Here is a 27,056-nt window from a genome sequence, read left to right as displayed (position 1 = left end):
ACTAAGGTACTGTGTTTTTCTTTCCTTTCAATAGTCTTGAGCATGTGTCAACAATACATTCCTCTTAATGAAATAAGACACTTCTCGTGCCTCTTTATCAGCGAAGGGAGAAATCCAGGCAACCTTCATCTGCTGCATCAAGCCACAACTTCAGACACCCTCTTCTCCTTCAGCTTGTGGATCTGCAAGTCTGCAGTCAACAAAGCAGACTTTATTCCAGCTTTTGCCACCCAAAGGAGTCTCCAAGTAGTGACTCTGAGAGAGACATAAATTTGAATGAAAAATGCAGTAATACCAACGTTACTCTCCTCTGCCTTCAGCTTCTCCCACTCCTGCTGCTCCACTGGTGAGGATGGGATGACAGGTATCCTTACAACCAAGAGCTGGAGATTCATCCCCCTTGGTAATGTATGCAACTTCACTACTTTTGAAAACCATTCAATTACTGTCTCCTTTCCAATTAACGTGAATGTTGTTGTTATTTATTACGCCCTGGGTTTACTCAGGAACTTCCTTGATGAGCTGGTTAGACTTCTTTTTTCCCTCCCAGACGGCAGCCCACTTCTAATTCTTGGGGACTTGAACAACTTCCTGGACTTTCCTCCTGCTGCTGACTTTCTTGCTCTTCTTTCCTCCTTCAACATCTTAGTGCTCCACACACTACCGACTCACAAGGCTGGCAATCTGCTTGACCTTGGTCTTTCAGGAGACTGCACTCCCACAAATGCAACTGTCACTCCTCCACACAAGTCTGACCACTTTTTCATTCAGTTCTCTCTAATGCTTCCTATTTCTCACTCTTCTCTGCACCCCTCCCCCAACTGTATCCTTCCACCATCACCTCTGCTCGCTCGCTCTCTCTCTCTCTCTCCCCCACATATTTCTCTTTCATAGTATCCTCTGCTCTCCCTCCTCTTGACCACTTCTCCTTCTTTGACTTCAATACTACCATAGACACCCTATGCTTGACTCTGTCCTCACGTCTTAACGATGTTTGTCCTCTCTCTTCGAGGCCTGCACTTGAAAAACCTTCCTGTCCTTGGCAGGAAGAACTTTCTGAAAAACTACACGATCTGAGCATGGAAGAGCGGAAAAGAAATAGAGGATGTCAAAGACTCAGGCAGACCTGGCTAAATACCAATCCCTTCTTGCATCCTTTTCTTCTGCTACCATCAATGCTAAGGTAAGGTTCTATCAGACCAGAACTAACAACTCCACTGACACAGGCTCTCTGTTCTCCCCTTTCACCTCCCTTCTTAATCCCCATCCACCTCCTCATCTGCTGACGACTTTGCTGCCACCCTATCCTCAAAAAGGTGGCAATCAGCAGTCAATTTTCACCATTGCTACCACCCATTATGCCTCCTCCCAAACACACAACATTCTCTCTACTCTCTGCTACTAATGTTTCCAACCTCCTCTCCAATCACCCCACTACGTGTACACTTGACCCTATCCCCTCACATCTCCTTCAGGCCATCTTCCCCTCAACTCATCTTGCACTTACCCACATTAACACCTCACTCAGCTCAGGCACATTTCCTATCATTTTCAAACACGCTCTAATAACCACACTTCTTAAAAAAACAATATTTGATCCATCTCAAGTTAACTGTTATAAGCCTGGCTCTCTCCTTTCTTTCCAAAACACTTGAATGTGCTGTTTCTAACCAGGTCTCTTCCTCCTTCTTGCCTCCCTCTCTGACCTTGGCATCATAGCTCTCAGATGTTCGAAATCCTACATCTTGGGTAGATCCTACAGCAGGGGTACTCAAAGTTTTTGAATGCCGGTCCACATTCAGTTCGCCATCAACCATCGGGGTCCGCTATAGCCAGGTTTACCATGTAGGTCTGTAGGACTGTAGGTGTAGGTCTGTAGGAGGCTAGTAATAGATTCAACGCAAATGATAAAATTTTTACAGAAGACCAAGACATGCACAAAACATGGAAAACAATTCAAAAAAGTCACATGACTACTTGCAATTAACACACCAATTACAACAGTTGGTACATAAATGATTGTCACTCAGTGTGAAGTGTGAAACTGTTGTTTCGATTTCATAATGGCAGCATAGTTCAGTGAGTAACCAGTCAGTGCAATTCTTGAGGTTCTGGTCGGTAATTACACTTCGATGTTTCGTCTTGATAGTGTTCATAGTGGAGAACGCACTCTCACAAGAATATGTTGAACCAAACATAGTGAGCACGGAAATCGCCAGTTTCTTTGCAGCAGGATACTGAGAATCTGGAACAAACTTTGACCAAAAAATTGTTATGCCGACTTCGTTCAATTTTGCTTTCAAAATGTGAGAAGCTTGCAAATCAGCTGCTTCCATTTGCAACAGTGACGGGTTTGAGTTTGGAAAAATTGAGGCAGCCACAGATGTCCATTCACCGTCAGGCTGGACAATGAAAGGATCAGCAACAAACAAAAACACAGGCTTCAGTTTTCTGAAATCCTTAAAACGTTCATCAAACTCGACCTTCAAATGATGTAGAAATGTGGAAATCAACTGAAAACATGCCTGTTGATCAGCTGTCATGCAGCTCTTCAGGTTTGGGAAATGCAGCATCTTGCCACCTTCCAAGTCATTGATGAAAATGCTCAGTTTTGTTTCAAAGGCACAACATTTTTCTTGCAATTCGACAACGGTTTTGTCTGCACCCTGAAGTGACAAATTCAGTGTATTTATATGTCCCATAATATCAACAAGAAATGCCAGCAGTGCGACCTTGTCACTGCCTTGAATAAATGTTAAAAATTCTGCAGCTTTCTTTGTATTCAAGGACTGCAGGAAGTCAGCTACATCTTCACGGAGATTCCAGAACCTTTCCAACACACGGCCCTTGCTTAACCATGAATGATGCAGTGATAAGCAACAAGGTTGGGCTAAAGTGTCATCATACGAGTGACAAGTCCTCTATCTTTACCAGTCATTGCTGGTGCCCCATCTGTTGTAAGGGAAACAATTTTTGTTACATCCAATCCAGCTGCATGCATAAACAGTGATAATGCTGAAAACACGTCCTCACCGCAGGTCTGTTTTGCTAGCGGTAGTAAAGTCAGAAACTCTTCAACAAAATTATGGCCATCAAAAAATCTTGTGAACACACAGAGTTGAGACATGTCAGTTTTATCAGTGGATTCATCGCATGCGAGAGCAAACAATTCAGCCTATTTAAGATCTGATATTAACTGACCACCGACATTGTCAGAAATGTCATCTGCACGACGACTAGCAGTACTGTCTGATAATGGTATCTGCTGAATCAGTTCAACACACTTTTTGTCGCTAAACAGAACCGAAGAAGCAGACATCATGCATTCTTTAACAACCTCTGCATCAGTAAATGCTTTCTTATGTCTGCCAAGAACCCAAACAATGCGTAGCGAAGCTTCTGTAACATTTGATTGTGTGGTGGTTGCTTTCGTCATCAGCGATGAACTCGCTACCAACGACGACTTAAGGGCGTCGATCTTATGCGAACAGAGCTCTGACTTTGGTGCATAATTCGCATTGTAGTATTCGCCGTGTTTCGTCTCAAAATGTCGTTTTACATTGCCGCTTTTAATCACGCTTACTGTTTCCTGGCAAATAATGCACATGGGCCGTGCGTTAGGCCGGTCTGGCAAAATAAAGAAAAAGTCCTCAGTCCACGACTTCTGAAACGATCGATTTTCTTGATCTATCTTTCTGCGCTTGCAACTTGTTGCCATAATTACGATTATTACCGATTAAAATTCAAAATTCGTGTAAATAATACAAGTCATACAGTTGTACGTCGTACACCGGAAATGAAAATCAACGGAGCGGACGACACGACACTGCGTATGCTACCACAACTGGAAATAATTCAAATAAACAGAAAACAGGTCTGCCTAATCACCGATTAATACCAAAAACGCGCGAAGGCCGAATCTACTGATACATGTTACATTAGCTTTCCAGTAGCAGCTCAGACAAAAAGTGAACAGACCAACAGAAAAATTTATAGACCAAACGGCTTGTAAAAAAGACCAAAAAAATGGCAGTAGACCAAACACAAATTTTATATGCCAAACAGCTTTCAAAAATGCCAGATTTCAGTTATTTGGCATAAAAAATGCCAGTTGGCAACCCTGCTACAGAGTAAATAATAAAACAACAATAATTTTGGTTCTTTTATATTCGGACTTTTGACTTACGCAGAAGACAGTCGTGGTCCACCAAAAACGTCTTGGTGGTCCGGATTGTGGACCGCGGTCCGCCGTTTGAGTACCCCTATCCTACAGTGTAATCTGGTGAGGAGAGTTGTCAAGAGCACATCAGACATGTAGAGGGGTGCCACAAGGATCGGTGCTTGGTTCTTTACTTTTCTCACTGTACAACACCTTTCTGGGCTTCATCATCTAATCCCATGGGTTCTGTTATCTGTGTTACGTTGATGATACATAGCTGTACCTGTTGTTCCCTCCTCATAACAACACATTATCAGCTAGTCTTTGTATGCCTTACTGATAACTCATCCTGGATGAAGGACCACCAGCTACAGCTCAACCTGGCAAAAACTGAGCTTCTTGTGATCCAGGCCAGCCAGTCTGTTCAATTCCTGATCTCTGTTGGCTCAGTTTGACTCACTGTCGCTAACACCTGCCAAGTCAGTATGCAATCTTGGGGAGGTGATTGATGAGCAGCTATCTTTTTCTGACCACATTTCTACTGTTTCTCATTCATGCAGGTTCACGTTGCACAACATATGGAAGAAAAATTAGACTTTTGGGTCGCATAGTCATTTAGGATAAAGTGTTTTGATATGTTTTCCATATTAAAATGTAACACACACCTTAGAAGTATAAAATTTTTAATAAATGTCAGAAACCTGTTCTGGCATATCAGTAAACCAGGCAAAGATCAAGTGAGCCAACACATTTATGATTAAAAGATCAAGGTTAATATCTGAACTAAGATGTTGAAGAACAAGGACATAATTGAGAAAGACTTTTATCTAAGTGTGTTGTGCTCTATGCTAAACACCTCGTGTCTTTTAACCAATCAGAGTATGATATGTAAGCATTAATCAGCCCTGTTATGTAAATTCAGTTATCAGTAAGTATGAGCTTCTGCTTTTATTCTGCAACCATTCTCATCATGCTGTGAGAGATGCTCCCTCCTCAGCATGGTGCTGCAGGTGTAATAAATGACGCAGATGGATAAGCTTTTCTCCTTCCTGATTACTGTCTCAAAAGTTTTATCAGATCTTGTTAGAGGATAAGTTTCTTTCTTTAATTAAGATGTCAATTTCTACCACAAACACCCAATATCAGGCCTCATCTGACAGAATATGCAGCACAACTTCTGGTCCAGGCTTTGCTTCTGTCATGTCTGGACTACTACAACTCATTTCTGGCATGTGCTATCAAGCCGCTGCAGATAGTCTGGAATGCAGGGGCCCATCTTGTGTTTAACCAGCCAAGATCTCTTCAGGTCATTACATTGGCTCCATGTAGCAGCACGCATCAAGTTTAAATCCCTGATGCTTGCCTACAGAGTAGTCAATGGGTCAGCACCTGTGCATATGGAGACACTAGTGAGCTGCTATGCTCCTTCTCACCCACCCATGTCTACCAGGGAACAGCGTCTGGGTGGTGCCACCTCTATGGGATATCATGTTTTAATCCGGACTCTTTTCCTTTGTAGTTCCTAGTTGGTGGAACAAGCTGCCCACCTACATCTGAACTGCTGACTCCCTGAATATATATATGAAGCAACTGAAGACCCATCTGTTCTGTGAATATCTGTTTAATTGATTAAAAAGAAAAAAAACTTTCTTTCATAATGTTGATTTGTTGTTACATTAAGGTTAATTGTTTTATTGATTGTCAATCTTTGATTGAAAATGTATTAATTATTGTATCTTTTCACTTGTGGCAATCAACTTTGTTAACCATCTTATTACACTTGCTGAACAAACAGGCTCCAGCCTAATGTTCCTCGATTATGTTTACTTCCTTTGTAAGTCGCTTTGGATAAAAATGTCTGCCAAGCAAATAGTTGTACATGTTTAAAGCAGAAAATGAGGGGAGCAGAGTACTTAGACAAGGCCAAATGTAACCTTTAAAATAAAGGTCTCGGCAGTATTAGCAACAAGAATTTCCAAAAACTGACAACAAATTAAAATGAAACATGAAATTATCTATTACTCAGACAAAAAGCACAGACACTACGTTGACAAGAAATGTCTGCAAAATACTCTCAATAAGCCATAGTCAAGGTAACTTTTAGTGGAAAGTTTTTTTTTTGTCTGTTATTGTTATTTTTATGCCTAAAGATTTTTTTTTTTCTGTCCACCTTGCCATCGGACCTCACTTTATTCTTTGTTGCTAAGTATTGCCTAATCGTCTTGTAAAACACTTTCAGCTAAATCATCTGAATGAAAACATACTATATAAATAAATGTTGTTGTTGTTTAGTTGTAAGTACTTTTCAAACGGAGAAGGAAAAAGAGATTCTGCCATTGCAGGGCAATAATGGTTAAAAAAAAGGGAGTAGTAACACCATGCTGTGATTTGTCTTTGAAAGTGCCAGAGCAATAAAGATGAAGTAGAGTCTTTTTTATCTCTTGTAAAGTGTTTCTTTGAAATTGAGCTTTTAATTACCACATCTAAAGTTCACCCTTGTGTAATTTTTTCATAATCATAGGAGGCCTCTGCCCTCCACAGGTTAAAAACAGAAAACAAAGGGAAAATATCTGCCAACATATTTTTACCTAACTTCTAGCCACTGTATGATGTTTTACTAAAGGCTTTTTTTCAGATAAAAATATCTTAATAAAATGCAGCAAAACGTATCGGAATACTACAGTGCTATCAAAGATTCTTCTGACATTATACAGATGAATCTACCATTTACCTATGCAAGAAAAGCAAAACATTTCACCTATTTAAATAGAACAGTATTTTCATTAATAGGTTCTGCATACACTTAAATTTAAAGATATAATAAAATAGTAACAAAATAAAATAACAAACATATATATTATGTCATGAAAACCAGGCATGGGCTGGCATCCTGATTCAAAGGTCTTTACCCACTCAGGAGGCCAGTATAATGGAGGAGCAGAGGGAGACACACTTATTATTTGCACCAGTGACACAGAAGGATGCCTGGGCTACAATATCAGCATAGATACCCACAGGGAAGGTTGGGAATTGTAGTTCTCTGGGACAGCCCAGGGGAATGATATCCCTACTTTGAGGGACTGCCATTTGACCCAGCAATGCTCTGGCACCAAAAGTTCTCCCATGTTCAAGATAAAAGAAGAAGAGGAAAGCAGAGGAAGGATCTAATTGGAGGAGTAGGAGGAGAGAGAAGGATCTCTAAACTGTCTGTGGTTGTGATACTTTGGCTGTGCTTGCCTGTTCCTTAAGGCACTGTGCTTAATAAAGGGCACTGTATTTGTCACTATGACTCTGTTGGGTGTGATTGTATCTGGGATTTGAGGCCCTACTGGTTACAAGATATATAGGGGCTTCGCCCCTGCTCGCTTTGCTCGCCAACCCCTTTCACCCCCTGCCAGTGGCTGCTTCTCCAAAACCCCTCGTAAACAGTGATACATTGGGAAACAAGTAACAGGTGTTTTTTTCACCTCTTCTTTGGTCGAGAAGCTGTTGGCTTGCTGCTGTTGCGTGCCTTGTGATCTGCATTTCGAGCGGAGCTTCGAATGTTTAACGGCCAGTACAGCACCTGAATATTCAATCTCTTTTCACTGTTCCGTTATTTCCCCGAGTAATATTTTCAGTTTGTTTGTGCTAATGCAATCTTTACTGTCATTTTTTGAGACTTTAGAATTTTATACATCCATTATCTCTAACCTGCTCTGCCTGTGTAGCACAGGACTTGCATCTGAGGGTTGTAAGTATGACGTGACTTGTCCGTCTTGAGGGAAGTTAAAGTGTCTCTGTGTCTCTGTCTCTCTTCAAAAGATCTCCCTTCTAAAGGAAGCATGCCTTGTCGTCGGGAAAAAGTCTTGTCACAAGCATTGTTTTATAACAGATATATATATATATATATATATATATATATATATATATATATATATATATATATATATATATATATATATATATATGATGAGCCCAGAATGAGGGCGAAACACGTGTCGCGTACTCTTTGCATTTATTTGACAGTAAACTATTTCAACCATGCTATGATCTGCTCCTCACAAACTGAGGGCACCGTGGCGGATGTTAGCAGATTGCTGGCCAACCACAAGCGTTACCTGGTAGGTAACCACCCATACAATCAGATTGTGACACAGACTACGAATGCCGTGAATGTAATTACCCCGATCTACATGCTGTCAAATAAACGAACCACACGCTGTGGCGCAACGTTAGGGGCATCGCCTCTGGCGCTGACGTCCGAGGTTCGATTCCCGAAAGGGAATGCAGTGGAGTGTGTACACCTGATGAGCCCAGAATGAGGGCGAAACACATGTCGCGTACTCTTTGCATTTATTTGACAGTAAACTATTTCAACCATATATATATATATATATATATATATATATATGTATATATCTTATATATTGTCACACACACGTGTTTAGGAGACAACTAAAGGGCTTGAGTACATGTAATTCCACGCCGGACCAGGGGGTAGTGAAGTGCACTAATTCTCCCTCTCGATTTCTTACAGACCATTCTAGGGAAATCCCACCCGGCTCTGGGGCAGCCAACGACATCACTTCCGCTTCCGGCCCTGATGACATCACTTTCCCTACTGACCTTTAAAGCTGCAATCTGTTTTGGACTCAATTGTGTGAACATGTCTGTTCTTTTGAATCAGTTTTGCAGCCAGGAAAAATTATACGGGTGGCTGCCCCAATCCTTCTCAATGACTTATGGTCGTTCTTGTGACAATATAAACATCTACATGTGAAAGTGTGTCTGTCTGTCTGTCCAGCCTAGAAGTGCGAGGTTACAGCATGAAGCTCAAAGAAAGTGACTCTGTCACCAAAGTGAAATTGCTGAGAAAAAAGAAGCTCGCTTAGCCACTAATAGACAAGCAAGGCAAGCACATCAGCAAACCAAAACACCTGAAGACAGAGAAACTTGCTTAGACGCTAATGCACAACCGATGCGATTAATTGATTGAAGTTGCAGAATCCATGGTTTCTAGGAGCCCAGGCTTTTTACAGTACAGACTTACATAGCTAATATACAGGGCTTTTCAAAATGAAAGAGCAGATTTCAAAAATTTATTTCAAACAAACTGCATAAGACAGAAACACATTCCGCATATCACTGGATAGAGGAAAGTTCAAAGTTTTAAAGCCCGCCTAAAAGTACCAGTGAATGCCACCGAGTGCTGACTTCATTTTCATGCAAGATGGTGCCCCGCCTTATTTCCACTTGGAAGTCTGGCGTTACCTGAATGACACCATTCTAGGATGATGGATTGGAAGAGGTGGACAACAAGATTATGCTCATCGTCTATGTTCTCCCAGGTCTCCAGACCTTACCACCTGCGATTTTTATCTATGGGGGTACATTAAAGAATGAGTGTTTGTTCCACCTATGCCTGCTAATTTTCAAGACTTGTGACATCAAATTGAGGAAGCTGTGAACTCAGTAACTAGGGACCAGTTGACTCGTGTGTGGCAAGAAATGGTCTAGCATTTTGATGTTTGTCGCACTACACATGGTTCTCATGTTGAGTGCATGCAACCTCAAGGACCATAGGACCAAACTTTGAACTTTCTTTTATCCAGTGATGTGCAGAATGTGTTTCTGTCTTGTACAGTTTGTTTTGAAATAAATTTTTGAAATCTGCTCTTTCATTTTGAATAACATTGTATATACAGTATATATATATATATATATATATATATATATATATATATATTGTGGTGGATTGCCGGCTTCCTATTCCGGCCCTCACCCCCAGGCCACCAGGAGGAGCTCTCCCAACAGCATGGATGTGCCCCGATTTCCAGCAGGGCCTCATGGACTATGTAGTTTTTATACACAGCCCTGCTGGATACCTTGGGGACCACTGGGAGTCGCTGTCGGGAAGCCCGTGGACTCATATGTGCCCTATAACCTGGAAGTACGTCCTGGTCACGTGAGCAGGAGAGATGACGTGCTTCCAGGTTGAAGATAAGGACTGTTTACCCTGACCCGGAAGGAATAAGGAACTGTGGACTGTTGGGCAGGAACACCTCCGGGTCAGGGTGTATAAAAGGACTCTGGGAAAGCCCAGACACTGAGCTGAGCTGGGAGGTAGGGTGGCGAAGTGTCTGGGCGAGGAGGAAAGAGTATTATTGTGAGTTTATTGTTTATATGAGTAGTATGGAGTGGAGAGTGCTTTGTGCACATGATTACTGTACAATAAAGAAGAATTGTACTATTACCTGGTGTTTGGAGTGGTACCTGAGGGTTCAAGAGGTGGACACATGCCTTAACTGCTACACTGGCGTAGTCAGCAGGATTCTCTGGCCGTCTGTTGGCAGGGGATCTGCATTTAAAATAAATTTTGTGTATGCAGACGACCCTAAGAAGATCCCGCTTCAACACACAAAGGTGCAAACACCACCCATTATAGAAAGTGCTGCAACGGTGATGAGTCTTGTCTCGTACTGGTTCGAGATGGGGAAAAAATCCAGAAGGAAGAATGGGCGAGCCCAGATGATACAGAACCTCGCAGAAATGTGGCCACTGGAGGACGCCGCGACGCTGTGGTCTTACCTGACGGGTCCTGCGGAAACCAGAGCCATGATCGATGTAGTGAGAGAACACTGGCTAAGGCAACAACAGAGCAGTGAAAGGATGACTGTACTGGAGCCGGAAACAAGCCATCATACGTCGGAGGTATGTGTCGCGACAAAGCCTGAGGCGCGAGGAACTGTGTTTTCTTATTTTACAGAAGCCGAGCGGTTCGGGAAAACATATGAAAAAGACACATGCCTCATACCTTGACAAGATGGCCGCGATGACGAGGAGTCTGTAGAGGTACAACTGGGGAGCCTATTCGTGGAGGCCGATCACATGGACCATCCTGGTGCAGGCTGGGACAGACGTGATCACAATACGAAGTCACCTGACCAGGAAGGGACCTGTCTATTCGCCGACACACGTTGCGTGACCCCGTGCGATGGATGCCGGGACAAAGAAGGTCAACTGTGGTCCGTCAGTGAGGTCGGTTTTTCCCTGACGAATCCGAACTCCCTGAAGGGGAAGGGGGAGGCGAGCGAGGCAGCGCCGAACGTAAAGAAAGGTAAAGAGGGGTGGGATGTGGCTGAAGGGTCTGTCGTTAAAAGAAAAAAGGCAGATCTCAGTCTGCTTGGAGCAGCCAGCCGACCCTCTAAAGACTCCAACTCCCGAGAGCCTTTGCGCGACCCAGCCGAGCACGTGCCCAGAGGGGACGTGCTCATTGGCTCCCGGCCGGTAGGTAAGGGGAATGAGGAAGCGAAATTACCTCCGGCCGAATTAAATAACATTATGGACATGCGGGATCTCGAGAAGTTGCTCGAGTCCATGAATCGTTTCTTGCAGGAAATACAAGAACTGAAGGAACGCGTGGAGGAGCTGGGAGCTACAGCCGAGGCGCCGTTGAAAGGACTAATAGAATTCCTACGGCGACTGGGTCGAGAAGCTCCGCAGATTATCGATGCGGGAATGCAGGTGAGTCCGTCCCGTATCGTACATTGTAAAGGGACACAGTGCGATCCAGCCCCACGGTTAATAAGTAGCGGGTGCCAAAGCGCTGTGTGCCTGACAGTAGAGCGTGGCATGGTAACCGAAAGGTTGGGGGAAGGAACGAAAGAGCCGGGGCATGCGTATGACGCGGCCTCCCAGAGTGAATCGAACCTCCAGACCCCGGCCTGTGTGTTGAGCGAGGTGTCGCTGGTAACCGGAGGGGCGGGGGAAGTGCCGATCACACCGGTACAGCTAAACAGTGCTGTTACCCGGAGCGATACGGTGCTGATGACGCCGCCTCCTAAAAAACATAAATCGAAGGGTGTGCAGACAGCAAAGGGGCTCTCTTTTTCCAGTAGAGAGTCCCCAACTGTGCCCAAGCCCCAGAGTAAGCAGGAGATCCACAAAGTAAAACGCGGGTCTCCTGACAAGGTGGAGATATGGGTTGAGAGCAGCAGGGCGGCCATAAATTCCTCCTTGGTGGAGAAAGGGGCGGAGACGGAGCTGACGGAATTTCCGAGATGTTTCTGGTCTCGTCGAGGAAGACAACCAGGAGGGCATCGTCGGTGCTACAACTGCCGTCGGCCGGGCCACGTGTGGCGAAGTTGTCCCCGGAGGACAGGAGAGCGGTGGGACAAAAGATACACTGTTCCCCCAAGGTTCTCTGTGGGGCCTAGACAACACAGCCAAGGTCCGACTGACGTGTCCTCCTGGAGGAGGATGTCCCTCGCGGGGCTGGACGCTCCGCCCCAGTGGTCGTCGCTAAGGGGGGGGGGGGAATTGTGGTGGATTGCCGGCTTCCTATTCCGGCCCTCACCCCCAGGCCGCCAGGAGGAGCTCTCCCAACAGCATGGACGTGCCCCGAGTTCCAGCAGGGCCTCATGGACTATGTAGTTTTTATACACAGCCCTGCTGGATACCTTGGGGACCACTGGGAGTCGCTGTCGGGAAGCCCGTGGACTCATATGTGCCCTATAACCTGGAAGTACGTCCTGGTCACGTGAGCAGGAGAGATGACGTGCTTCCAGGTTGAAGATAAGGACTGTTTACCCTGACCCAGAAGGAATAAGGAACTGTGGACTGTTGGGCAGGAACACCTCCGGGTCAGGGTGTATAAAAGGACTCTGGGAAAGCCCAGACACTGAGCTGAGCTGGGAAGTTGGGTGGCTAAGTGTCTGGGAGTGGAGGAGAGAGTATTGTAATTGGTTTGGTATTTATATGAGTAGTGTGGAGTGGAGGGTGCTTTGTGCACTGTGTAATACACGAAAATAAAGAAGTCTTGTACTTTGACCTGGTGTTTGGAGTGGTACCTGAGGGTTCAAGCGGTGGATACACGCCTCTACTGCTACTATACATATTGTGGTACCCGGATGGGGCTGGGGGGCCATGGGTACAGAGCTGGGAAGCTCGACCCTGTAGGGGCCCATGGTCACCACCAGGGGGCACCCCAATACCTGTAGGACCCTGGACCTCAGCACTTCCGCCACACCCAGAAGTTCTGGGGGGAAGACAAGCAGGGACACCCGGAGTGCTTCCGGGAATACAGCCGGCACTTCCGCCACACTGGAGTGTGTCGTTGGGAGATTGCCAGGAACACACCTGGAGCACATCCGGGTGCTTATATAAAGGGACCGCCTCCCTTCAGAGGATGACTTGAGTCAGGAGAGAAGAGTGGACGAGGTCTCTGGAGGAGAGAAGGAGGCGGTCTGAAGATAAGGCATTGTGTTGGCCCGAACTGTTGGGTATTGGGGTTTGTGAGAGCTGAATTATTGTAATGGAAGACCACAATAAACGTGTGTGGGGTAATTCTAATGTGTCTGCCTGTCTGTGTCCGGGTCATATTCCACAATATGTACACAGTTGGTTGCATTTCTTTTGGTTTTCCAGTTGGAGCACAGGCAAGTCAAGTGACTTCCTCATGGTCATACAGTGTCATCAATTAATTACATTTTTAAATCACAATTAATCGCAAAATGTCAGTCAACAAGTTTCAGTAGTTCCCTGTCAATGTGACTGCTATATAACTTCTTACCTGCACAAACTGCAAAGACTTGTGTCTTTCACTAGAAATCCTTGACGTGTGACATAATCGTCTCATGTGAAGGTAATGAGTAAGACTTGTCAGACCTCACTGAATGAAGTTTCTCAGTCTTATATTTTCAACTACTTGTATATTTAGTGGCCTGCAATCTGATGTGATCCATTTTACAATAAATAGTGGTAGTTAATGTCAAATTGTACATTCACAGATTGCAGTCTGCAGTAGATTTTGTTGCCTAACGTTACAGATTTTAAGTGCAGCATCAGGCAAGTTTTGCTCTTAAGTAATAAGCCGAGGACATTACACTTCTCTGATATTTAAATTTGCCCACACTAATTTTACAAGTATCAACAATTTTGTCCTTTGAAGTTTCTGGGAGAATTTTAAATCAAAAGCAAACATCATAAATGTTTTCTTTCTCAGACATTGTTAATGAATACAGTAGCTTAGATCAGAGGTTCCAAACCTTTAAGTCAAGACCCTCCAAAATGCTGTATTATCAAGTCAGGACTCCCACTAATATAAACCTAACATGATGAAGCAGGGCATGGTCTTGGGTTTCAGTTATTGCTAACAGTAGTTAGCAATATAATAGTACCTGTTAATCAAAGCATATGCTTAAGTGCATCAGACTATTGACACATATGCGATTAAAAGTCACATGATATCTCTAGGGCAGGGTTTTCAGTCTTTTTTCTTGGCATACAACCTCCAGGAATTGAAATATTTTGAAGTATCCCTGTTAGTCCTTTTAGTCTTAAATTGTTCAGTGCTGTAATTCTAAATAGGCACCACTAAAAGTGAGATTTCCTACACTCCTGCCACTTAGAAAGACTTTATTGTTTGGTTGTGTGTGTCTTTTAGTTTCTCGAATGTTCAAATACTTTTTGGTCTGCCAGGATCCTGATGAGGGTGCGAAAGCATGACCATATCACACCAATCCTGAAAACCCTTCACTGGCTCCCTGTCCCACTCAGAATAGAGTACAATGTTGTTCTCCTCACCCATCAGTGCATTTATGGACATGCCCCCCTTTACTTACAGGAACTCCTTACCCCTCATACCTCCTCACGCACCCTCCGCTCTGTACACACTAACACTCTCCAAGTCCCTAGAACCAAGCTTCGCAGTATGGGTGATAGGGCTTTTTCATCTGTGGCGCCGAGACTGTGGAACGCCCTCCCTGACTACCTGAGAGCCCCACAGTCGACTCATCTTTTCAGAAAGACATTTTGTTAAAGTATAAATAGATTTTCTTGTTTTATTATTTTATTTTTACTCTGTAGCACTTTGAGATTGCTAAAATATAAACCGCATTATAAATAAAATTTATTATTATTATTACTTTTTAAACAAATTATTTTTAATGTAAGAACAATAGCAAGGTATAATAAGGAAAAAAATGGAAAGCCTAAAATTTCCATAATTTTAATTTACAAAAAGTATACAGCTATATATGAATCAAGATCAAATGAAGCATAAAATAATAATTATATTTAACTTCAGGTCAAAAAAGAGGAAAGTAACTCACATTCTGAATTCTGTATTCTCAATATCAGGTTCCAGTGTTCATAAATTTAAGCATAGCTCTCCTTCTAACTTTAACCTACTCCTGTATTTATTTTTAAAGGAAGGATGAAGGATACCAAACACTGGTAACTCTGTCTGAAACAACAGCTTTCTGCTCTTAATTAATATTAATAACACTAAAATGCAATGTTAGATATATGTATTGTACAATTCAAAACTGTTAAAAATTCATCTACAATGTATATTATTCTGCCTTAGTCTGACAGTATCTAAAACTGTTCTAAAAATGAAGATACAAAAACAAGTTCATGAAAACTAGAAATTATCTAACAATGGAGGACAGGAATATACAGGCTACTTGTGTAGGGGGGTTTGGGAATGTTTGAGGGAGGCAGCATTCCCCTGAAAGGCTCTTTTTTGAAAATAATCGCTGCTGTAAGGAGTAAAAGAGAGAGGGAGCCTGTTCTCCTGGAGCCAAAGGGAGCATTGAAAGGCTTCGATTTAGAAAGACAGGAGTGGAGTCTGGTAGAGCATCATGAGACAGCACTGTGGACTTGAAGCACAGTTGAATGTTGACACCTGAGTTCAGCTGCTGTGTAACCAATGGTCTTTTTAAGCCTCTTTTTTTGTTCCCTCAAGTGCAACCAGACACCCATTTGATATATGACTACTTTTATGTGACAACCACAGATCACTTTCAGTTACCTGTATGTTTATTTAAAAAACAGGCAATTTAAAGACAATCTTTATAATTGTATTAACCTCACCAGGACCATGCCCCCAGTCTGAAAACCATTTGCTTAGATTGGAAGGGGTTGTAATTAACAAAATTAAGGAAAAATAAAACATTAAACCTTTGAAATATATATATCTTGTCACACATGTGCGAATAAGAGGGAGCTGTATGGACCAAGTGAAGGTAATTCCACGCCAGGCCAGGGGGTGGCGGGGTGCGGTAAACCTTCTTCTGTTGTCTCTGCAGACAACAAAACAGGAAAATCTGTCTGATTCAACCCTGAAGACGTCACGTCTGCTCCCAGCATTCAGAGGTACGTCACGTCAGGTTCCGGCACCCAGAAGTGTGTCACTTCCGGTTTTGGCATTTAAAGCCGCCATTTTTTCCAACAATCTTCAGTCTTGTTTTGGACTCCATCAAGGACACATCTGTCTTTATTTTCAGAACCCATTGCAGCTAGGAAAATTATACGGGTGGCTGCCCCAAACCTTTTTAAGTGTGTTGAGTCTGATCATTTCACAATCTATATAAAATACAGAGTTTATTCTTGTATTATTATTTATTTATTAATTATTGTATTCTTTATTTGTATTTGTCTCGTCTTCTTATTTGTCTTATTGTTATTATTATAAATGCTGTTATAGTTATTGTTGTTATCAGCCAGTGGACAACAAGAATGTGTAAATAATGAAGGCCAGCAATCTGAGCATTTACAATCACTGTACCTGAGTGCACTGTGCCATTGTGCCATTCTTTTGAGCTAATAAAGTTAATAAAGCTATTGAGTTAGTTATTGTAATAATCATTCCTTCATGTCTTTTTCCATATGAACAACTGTAAACCTACTTTTGCCCACGCTTTACATACACACACACACACACCCACACCCACATGCACATGTACACATGCTAGTGGTCAAAAGCTTGGAATCATTCAGAAATTTTCATGTTTTTGCCTGAAGAAGGGGCCTGAGTTGCCTCGAAAGCTTGCATATTGTAATCTTTTTAGTTAGCCAATAAAAGGTGTCATTTTGCTTGACTTCTCACTGCATCCATAATTTCTAACACAGCACAACACTCTACTACAACTACATGTTTTTGATAGAAATCAATGCTTTTTATTATCAAGGTATCATTATAATGATTTAAAATATAGCCAAATTGCAAATGGCTATTATTTCTTGAATTTACTGATTTATAGTTTATTAATTACATATGACTGTAAAGCCCCATTATTAGCAGCCACTACTCCAGTGTCCTAATGGTGAATTCCTTTGGCTCATCCATAATTAATAATGCCTAAATGCTAATTGGTTATTAGAGAAACCTTTGTAATTGTGTTAGCACAGCCGAAACATGTAATTATGTTCATTAAATCAAGTCAGTTGTCTTTCCATGGGTTTCAAGGTACTGGCATTCCTAAAATTCAAATCTGGGTTCTAAAATGGGCAACATTAAAACAGCTTTCTCATGAAACACATCAACCTGTTGTTGTTTTGCAAATTTAAGGTTATTCCATGTGACAGATGTGGCAAAAAAACAAAGGGAATCCATTCAGTGCTTTCCATTACTGTTATGAGGGAAGGGTAATCTGTATCTAGCCAGGGTAAGAGAAGAAGTGAAAGAGCCATATGCCCAACTGTAAAAGAGGATAAGAACATTGGAGTGTGTAGCTTAAGAAACAGACGTCTTATATGTGCTCAATTGGGTGCTTCCCTAAATATACAACAAATACGGTTGTCATCTGCAGCACTTAAAAGACAACTCTGGGATGCTGGCCTAACAGCCCGAATTTTAAATAAAAAATATGAAATGGCCAAATAAAAAGAAAAGATTAAAATGGGCAAAAGTATGGAATCTCTGAGAAATCCACCCTTCAGTGTCTGTTTTCTGACCCATTTTAACCTTTTCTTTTTACCGTTTTTAAATCACACACACCAGTCTGTTAAGCATCTTGCTGGTTTGAGTTGGGGTTCTCACTGCGGGAGAAGAAAGAGTGAAACACATGGTTTCCATTTCCCTAGAATGGACAAGAAGCTACCGGAGGATGAATGATGTCACTTCCTGAATATCACGCCATACCAACTCCTTAAAGATGCATAAACAAAGGAGCAACACATATAGAATTTCAAGATGGTGCCAAAGAAAAACATAAATATATTTTAACCGCCTTAAAACAAAAGATTGAATAGCAAAAGTGAGTCCAGGAGCCTCAAAAACCCAAAGAGACTTAGAAAAAGGAATACATATGCAAAATTAGCTCTTCTTCTTCTTTCAGCTGCTCCCGTTAGGGGTCGCCACAGCAGATCATCTTCTTCCATATCTTTCTGTCCTCTGCATCTTGTTCTTTTACACCCATTACCTGCATGTCCTCTTTCACCATATCCATAAACCTTCTCTTAGGCCTTCCTCTTTTTCTCTTAGCTGGCAGCTCTATCCTTAACATCCTTCTCCCAATATACCCACCATCTTTCCTCTGCACATGTCCATACCAGCGCAATCTCGCCTCTCTGACTTTGTCTCGCAACTGTCCAACGTAAACTGACCCTCTAATGTACTCATTTCTAATCCTATCCATCCTTGCCACACTCAATGCAAATCTTAGCATATTCAACTCTGCCACCTCCAGATCTGTCTCCTGCTTTCTGGTCAGTGCCACCATCTCCAACCCATATAACATAGCTGGTCTCACTACTGTCCTGTAGACCTTCCCTTTCACTCTTGCTGATATCTGTCTGTCACAAATTACTCCTGACACTCTTCTCCACCCATTCCACTCTGCCTGCACTCTCTTTTTCACCTCTCTTCCACAATCCCCATTACTCTGTACTGTTGATCCCAAGTATTTAAACTCATCCACCTTCGCCAACTCTACTCCTTGCATCCTCACCATTCCACTGACCTCCCTCTCATTTACACATATGTATTCTGTCTTGTTCCTACTGACCGTCATTCCTATCCTCTCTAGAGCATATCTCCACCTCTCCAGGGTCTTGTCAACCTGCTTCCTACTATCACTACAGATCTCAATGTCATCAGCAAACATCATAGTCCACGGGGACTCTTGTCTAATCTTGTCTGTCAACCTGTCCATCACCATTGCAAATAAGAAAGGTCTCAACGCCGATCCCTGATGTAATCCCACCTCCACCTTGAATGCATCCGTCACTCCCACCACAGACTTCACCATGGTCACACTTCCCTCGTACATATCCTGTACAACTCTTACATACTTCTCTGCCACTCCCAACTTCCTCATACAATACCACAACTCCTCTCAAGGCACCCTGTCTTATGCTTTATCCAGGTCCACAAAGACGAATTGCAACTCCTTATGGCCTTCTCTATACTTCTCCATCAACACCCTCAGAGCAAACATCGCATCTGTGGTGCTCTTTCTTGGCATGATACCATACTGCTGCTCACTAATCATCACCTCACTTCTTAACCTAGCTTCCACTATTCTTTCCCATAACTTCATGCTGTGGCTCATCAATTTTATCCCCCTGTAGTTACTGCAGTCCTGCACATCCCCCTTATTCTTAAATATCGGCACCAGTACACTTCTTCTCCACTCCTCAGGTATCCTCTCACTTTTCAAGATTACATTAAACAATCTGGTTAAAAACTCCACTGCCTTCTCTTCTAAACACCTCCATGCTTCCATAGGTATGTCATTTCGACCAATGACTTTTCCATTCTTCATCCTCTTCATAGCTGTCCTTACTTCCTCCTTGCTAATCCGGTACATTTCCTGATTCACTATCTCCACATCATCCAACCTTTTCTCTCTCTCGTTCTCTTCATTCAATCAAAGTACTCTTTCCATCTGCTCAACACACTCTCCTCGCTTGTGAGTACATTTCCATCTTTATCCTTTATTACCTTGAACCTGCTGCACATCTTTCCCAGCTCTGTCCCTCTGTCTACCCAATCGGTACAGGTCCTTTTCTCCCTCCTTAGTGTCCAGCCTCTTATGCAACTCATCATATGCCTTTTCTTTAGCCTTCGCCACCTCTCTCTTCACCTTGTGCCTTATCTCCTTGTACTCTTGTCTACTTTCTGCATCTCTATGACTATCCCACTTCTTCTTTGCCATCCTCTTCTGCTGTATACTCTCATGTACTTCCTCATTCCACCACCAGGTTTCCTTTTCCTCCTTCCTCTGTCCAGATGTCACGCCAAGCACCCTTCTTGCTGTCATCCTTACTACATCTGCTGTAGTTTCCCAACTGTCTGCTAATTCTTCACTACCACCCAGTGCCTGTCTCACCTTCTCCCTAAACTCAACCTTGCAGTCTTCCTTTTTCAACTTCCACCATTTGATTCTTGGCTCTGCCCTCACTCTCTTCCTCTTGTTGATCTCCAATGTCATCCTACAGATCACCATCCTATGCTGCTTAACTGTACTATCCCCTGCCACCACTTTACAGTCTTCAATCTCCTTCAGATTGACTCTTCTGCATAGGATGTAATCTACCTGTGTGCATCTTCCTCCACTCTTGTATGTAACCCTATTTTCCTCCCTCTTCTTAAAATACGTATTCAACACAGCCATGTCCATCCTTTTGGCAAAATCCACTATCCTCTGACCTTCTTCATTCCTCTCCTTGACACCATACCTACCCATCACCTCCTCATCTCCCATGTTCCCTTCACAAACATGTCCATTGATATCCGCTCCAATCACCACTTTCTGTCCCTTGGGTACACGATTCATCGCTTCATCCAACTCACTCCAGAAATCTTCTTTCTCATCCATTTCACATCCATCTTCTGGGGCATATGCACTAACAACATTCATCATCACACCTCCAATTTCCAGCTTGATAATCATTACTCTGTCTGACACTCTTTTCACCTCCAAAACACTCTTGACATACTGTTCCTTCAGAATAACCCTACTCCATTTCTCCTCCTATCCACACCATGATAGAACAATTTGAATCCACTTCCGATCCACCTGACCTTACTCCCCTTCAATTTAGTCTCATTACAAAAAAATTCCTACACTCTCAAGAAGGGATACACCTTATACACAATGGTGGTTAAGTATTCTGAGTATTCATCCATTACTCTAGAGTGCACCAGAACAACACACCCTGAACACCTCAACTACACCATTTATTGTTATAAAAATGACTAGTAAATGAGAGAGCATTTACATAGTAAACGAACCACTGTACCATTCAGGCTTATCTTTATCCATCAATAAAATAGCATCTTTGGTTGACCCACATTGAAGCTGCGCACTTTCCCTAATGTTCACATTCTTCTACCTCTCTAAACTATAGGAACTCAATGCAAGGAATTTCATGTCATTTTCTAACCTGCTTAATCTAGACCTCAGTCACATTGTACTGGAGTCTATTCCAGCTAGCTTAGGCATAAAGCAGGAACAAATCCTGGAGAGGCCGCCAGTCTATCACACACCCACACACACCCACAGCCACACACTAGGGCCAATTTAGCAAAATCAATTCACCTAACTTGCATATCTATGGACTCCAGGAGAATACCAGAGCAAACTCACACAGACACAGGAACAACATGCAAACTTATTATGAGGCAGCAATGCTACCACTGCGCCTCCATACCACCTCAACAGAGGCATGTACAGAACAAACAATATCCCAATAAAGCTCAATCATTTGCACCATACATTTTAGAAAGCACAAATTTGTGTAGAAAGTTTGTCCCACTGTTTGTCCAATTGACTCACATTATTTCATTCAATGAGGAAAATGAAGCTAGTCTGGGCAACTACCAGGATCAACCAGATGGCACGATCACATAGATATTCAGTTTTTTTGATGTGCCTGACCTTTAATGCATATGTATCTGTGATGCTGTAATCGTTCTTTCATCTGTCAGAGCTATGGAGGCCCTATAAAGTAGTTGATTCCTAACATGTATTATATGGACAATATCCTGAAATTATACTAACAGCAGAAGCTAAATTTAGAAGAGTACACTAGAAGTCTGACTCTGAACAGAAGGAAAGTGAAGTATCACAGAAGCACTGCCTAAGAGCAAGTATAAATTCATTTTTTCTAAACTTCTGGCCAAAGCAAGAACACCCAGGTGAGACCTGGGTCCTGGTGCACTTAAAAGTCAGGTATTAAGCTCCTATGTACATAAACCTGTAAACAGTCCAACAGGTCAGGGGTGTATTTATGCCTGCCTCAGCTGACCTGGACTTAATCAGTTCCGTGTGTTACTCTCAATGCAATATGCTAAAAATGCTGAACTTTAACTCCCTCAAAGATAAATGTCATCAAAGAGAGTAAAAAATTAATCAGTTGCCATGGACTCTTACTTGGGCGGGCTTAACATGTCTTTTGGTGAAGTGGTGTATACCCATGCCATCAATTTGCTTAGCATTGCCCACCTATTCAAAAACGTTTTTCTATTTCTCAGATTTTATCCTTTTGTACAGTATATCAAAAAACACATTCATTGAAATATTGTATGGCTAACCAATCAACACTCCAACAGAACTTTGCCACACCCATTTCTCAAAGGAGGAGTATATTTACACTTTCATTATAAAGTTTACATAATGCCTTTTAAAAATTGAAATGTACAAACTCAGTTTTGCACGATAGCAAATGACTGCTCTGAAAGCATTATGCGTGACATTAAAAAAAACAAAGGAAGAAAAGAAGGACAGTAGAAAATACAAGTGCCTTATCACCTACATTTAAACACAGACAAAGTGAATCTCTTTTGCCAAAGCTGTTTTTTGCGTTCTTTTTCTTTTGAAATGCAAACATATTAACACAACTACTAAACAGGTTATAGACAGCATAATCTTCCCAACATTCACTGTTTACTTTTCAGGTAAGAGACAGATTATATCCCCAGCATGCATCTATTTCTGAATCAACAGAACTGCTAACAAATAAATACTCTAGTCAGATTGGGGACAAAGAAGAAAGAATCAAGTTGCATCAATTACCTTCATTTTAAGTCTAAGCAGATTAAGAAAGTCCGTTTAATCAAAGGTGCTTCTACGAGTCCAGCTGTGTTCGTTTAATCTACATCTCCCTCTCACCACCCTCAGCTTTCATGCTGCATTATTAATCCTCCACCTCCACCTCCTCCTCCTCCTGCTCCTCGTGATGCAGACAGTTGTCTCTCTTTCGAAAACACTGCTGATCTCCACAGCTGCTCCTTACTAACCAAAAGCTGAAGAATCTTTAGTGCTGTATGAGTACATGCAATCAACAGATCGAAATGAGTTAGTAATTATGCTTTCGCATGTAAGATTTTATTTTTTTTCCCACCCAGAGGCTGTATTGCACTGCAGCTGTCTAACAAATATAGGCCATCTTTTTTGTTTATAATAAATTAGCTCAGCACAGCAGATGCTAGAGTCCAGATCTACTGGACCCCTACTTTAAAGGGATATCAAGAAGGAGAGTAATTTTAAAGAATGTAAAGAAAGCGCTTAAACTCTAATATAAATATCGCTACATAGACATTTAGATTAATTTTATGCAGCATGTTGGGATGATTTCTTATTCTTCACTTATTAAAGTTTGAATTAAATTATAAGAGTGGGAAGGAAGAATGCGTGCATTGCCATTGAGCCAAAAGGCACGTTGCTAAGTCAAAGCACTTGCACTTACAATCAGGTGAAAAACTAAGCACACAGTTTTTCAATTTTATGATTTTAGACATCAGAGTTCCCCTCCTCGAGCCGTCACCTTATCGTGGTTGAGGGGTTTACGTGTCCCAATGATCCTAGGAGCTCTGTTGTCGGGGGCTTTATGCCCCTGGTAGGGTCATCCAAGGCAAACTAGTCCTAGGCGAGGGACGTGACAAAGAGCGGTTCAGAAAACCTCCTATGATGCATACAAACAATGGATGGCATTTTCCCTCGCCCGGAGGCGGGTCACCGGGGCCCCCCTCTGGAGCCAGGCCTGGAGGTCGGGCTGGATGGCAAGTGCCTGGTGGCCATTGCCTGCACCCATGAGGCTTGGCCAGGCACAGCCCAAAGAGGCAACGTGGGTCCCCCTTCCCATGGGCTCACCATCTGTAGGAGGGGCCAAGGAGGTTGGGTGGAGTGTGAGTCGGGTGGTGACCGAAGGCAGGGACCTTGGCGGTCCGATCCTCGGCTACAGAAGCTGGCTCTTGGGACATGGAATGTCACCTCTCTGAAGGGGAAGGAGCCTGAGCTAGTGCGCGAGGTTGAGAGGTTCCGGCTAGATATAGTCAAGCTCACCTTGACGCACAGCGTGGACTCTGGAACTAGTCTCCTTGAGAGGGGCTGGACTCTCTATCACTCTGGAGTTGCACCCGGTGAGAGGCGCTGAGCAGGTGTGGGCATACTTATTGTCCCCAGACTTGGAGCCTGATCACTGGGGTTCGGGTGGTGAGACGGGTCCTAACTGTTGTTTGCGCATATGTGCCGAACAGCAGTCTGGAGTACCCACACTTTTTGGAGTACCTGGAGGGGGTGCTAGAGGGCGCACCTGCTGGAGACTCCCTCGTTCTGCTGGGAGACTTCAATGCTCACGTGGGCAATGACAGTGAGACCTGGAAGGGAGTGATTGGAGGAATGGCCCCCCTGATCTGAACCCGAGTGGTGTTTTGTTATTGGACTTCTGTGCTCGCCACGGATTGTCCATAACAAACACCATGTTCAGGCACCTGGCACCTGGCACCAGGACACCCTAGGCCTCAGTTTGATGATCGACTTCGTGGTTGTGTCATTGAACTTGCGGCTGTATGTCCTGGACATTTGGGTGAAGAGAGGGGCGGAGCTGTCAACTGATCACCACCTGGTGGTGAGTTGGCTTCGATGGTGGGGGAGGATGCCGGTCAGGCCTGGTAGGCCTAAACATATTGTGAGGGTCTGCTGGGAACGTCTGGCAGAGTCCCCTGTCAGAAGTAGCTTCAACTCCTACCTCCGGCAGAACTTCGACCACGTCCCGAGGGAGGTGGGGGACTATGAGTCTGAATGGGCCATGTTCTGTGTCTCTATTGTTGAGGCGGCTGACAGGAGCTGTGGCCGTAAGGTGGTCGGTGCCTGTCATGGTGGAAATCCCCGAACCTGTTGGTGGACACCGGCGGTGAGGGATGCCGTCAAGCTGAAGAAGGAGTCCTACTGGACCCTTTTGTCCTGTGGGACTCCAGAGGCGGCTAACAGGTACCGGCAGGACAAGCGGAATGCGGCTTTGGTGGTTTCTGAGGCAAAAACTCGGGTGTGGGAGGAGTTTGGGAAGGCCATGGAGAACGACTTTCAGATGGCTTCGAGGAGATTCTGGTCCACCATCCAGCATCTCAGGAGGGGGAAGCAGTGCTGTGTCAACACTGTAGATAGATAGATAGATAGATAGATAGATAGATAGATAGATAGATAGATAGATAGATAGATAGATAGATAGATAGATAGATAGATAGATAGATAGATAGATAGATAGATAGATAGATAGATAGATAGATAGATAGATAGATAGATAGATAGATAGATAGATAGATTATTAATCCCAAGGGGAAATTCACATTATGGTGGGGATGGTGCGCTGCTGACCTCGACTTGGGACATTATGGGTCAGTGTGGGGAGTACTTCGAAGACTTTCTCAATTCCACTAACATGTCTTCCAATGAGGAAGCAGAGCCTGGGGACATTGCTGGCATTAAGTCAAACCTGTTTCCAGTGAGAGTTGGACTTCGCCAGGGCTGCCCTTTGTCACCAATTCTATTCATAACTTTTATGGACAGAATTTCTAGACGCAGCCAGGGTGTTGAGGGGGTCCGGTTTGGTGGGCTCAGGATCGGGTCACTGCTTTTTGCAGATAATGCTGTCCTGTTTGCTTCATCAGGCCGTGATCTTCAGCTCTCTCTGGATCGGTTCGCAGCCGAGTGTGAAGTGGCTGGAATGGGAATCAGCACCTCCAAACCTGAGACCATGGTCCTCAACCGGAAAAGGATAGAGTGCCCTCTTAGGATTGGGAGCGAGATCCTGCCCCAAGTGGAGGAGTTCAAGTATCTCAGTTCACAACTGAGGGAAAAATAGAGCAGGAGATTGACAGGCAGATTGGTGCAGCGTCCGCAGTGATGTGGACTCTGTATCGGTCTGTCGTGGTGAAAAAGGAGCTGAGCCAAAAGGCAAAGCTCTCAATTTACCAGTTGCTCTATGTTCCTCCCCTCACCTATGGTCATGAGCTATGGGTAGTGACAAAAGAACGAGATCGCAAATACAAGCGGCTGAAATGAGTCCACAGGGTGTCTGGGCTTTCCCTTAAAGATAGGGTGAGAAACTCGGTCATCCGGGAGGAGCTCAGAGTAGAGCCACTGCTCCTCCGCATCGGGAGGAGTCAGATGAGGTGGCTCGGCATCTGATCAGGATGCCTCCTGGACGCCTCCCTGGTGAGGTGTTCTGGGCATGTCTAACCGGGAGGAGGCCCCGGGGAAGACCCAGGACACGCTAGAGGGACTATGTCTCTCAGCTGGCCTGGGAATGCCTTGGAATTCCCCCAGAAGAGCTAGCAGAAGTGGCCGGGGAGAGGAAAGTCTGGGTATCTCTGCTCAAGCTGCTGCCCCCGCGACCCGATCTCGGATAAGCGGAAGAGGATGGATGGATGGATGGATGGATGGATGGATGGATGGATGGATGGACATCAGAGTTACCTAGTCTTCACCATGTCCTAAAGACAGATACATTCAGCTTTAGCCAGCAACTAACACAACAGATTTTACTTTGTCACTATTTAATCAGGCAGGGTGGTATAGTACTATAGTATTTCTGTTTTGTAACAGGAAGGCCAGGGTTCAAGTATTGCGTACTTCCTGTGTGAAGTTTTCTCCTTGGTTCCACATGGATTTCCTCCAGGTGCTTCAGTTTCTTTCCAAAGATATGTGGGTTAAGTGGATTGTCGAGGCTAAACTAGTGTGTGTGTGTGTGAGCGTGCGTGTGTGTGCGCATGTGTGTGTGTGTGTTCAAATTTAGATTGTTCCTGCCTTGTGTCAGATAATTGCTGGGAAAGGTTCCAACTTCCACGTGACCCTGCTCTCAGTTTGCAAGATGGATGAATGGATTATTTCTCCAAGATAAAATA

General features: G+C 43.5%; 1 protein-coding gene across 4 annotated transcripts in view; it reads right to left on the bottom strand.

Annotated features, from left to right (window-relative positions):
• ppef1 (protein phosphatase, EF-hand calcium binding domain 1) overlaps positions 1-23,144 on the bottom strand; it is a 209,986-nt gene extending 186,842 nt beyond the window's left edge. For 2 of the 4 annotated variants that reach the window (XR_007934848.1, XM_051927109.1), the window contains exon 1: positions 22,948-23,144. The gene's annotated coding sequence lies outside the window, so the exon portion shown is untranslated. The remainder of the gene's footprint in view (positions 1-22,947) is intronic. The other 2 variants (XM_051927111.1, XM_051927112.1) reach the window with 1 other exon arrangement.
• Positions 23,145-27,056: the final 3,912 nt, after the last annotated feature.

Source organism: Erpetoichthys calabaricus, chromosome 4, assembly GCF_900747795.2.
Source record: "Erpetoichthys calabaricus chromosome 4, fErpCal1.3, whole genome shotgun sequence".
NCBI classification, from domain to species: Eukaryota; Metazoa; Chordata; class Cladistia; order Polypteriformes; family Polypteridae; genus Erpetoichthys; species Erpetoichthys calabaricus.
The sequence above is the reverse complement of the archived record's forward strand: the minus strand, read 5'-3'. Positions and strand labels throughout refer to the sequence as shown.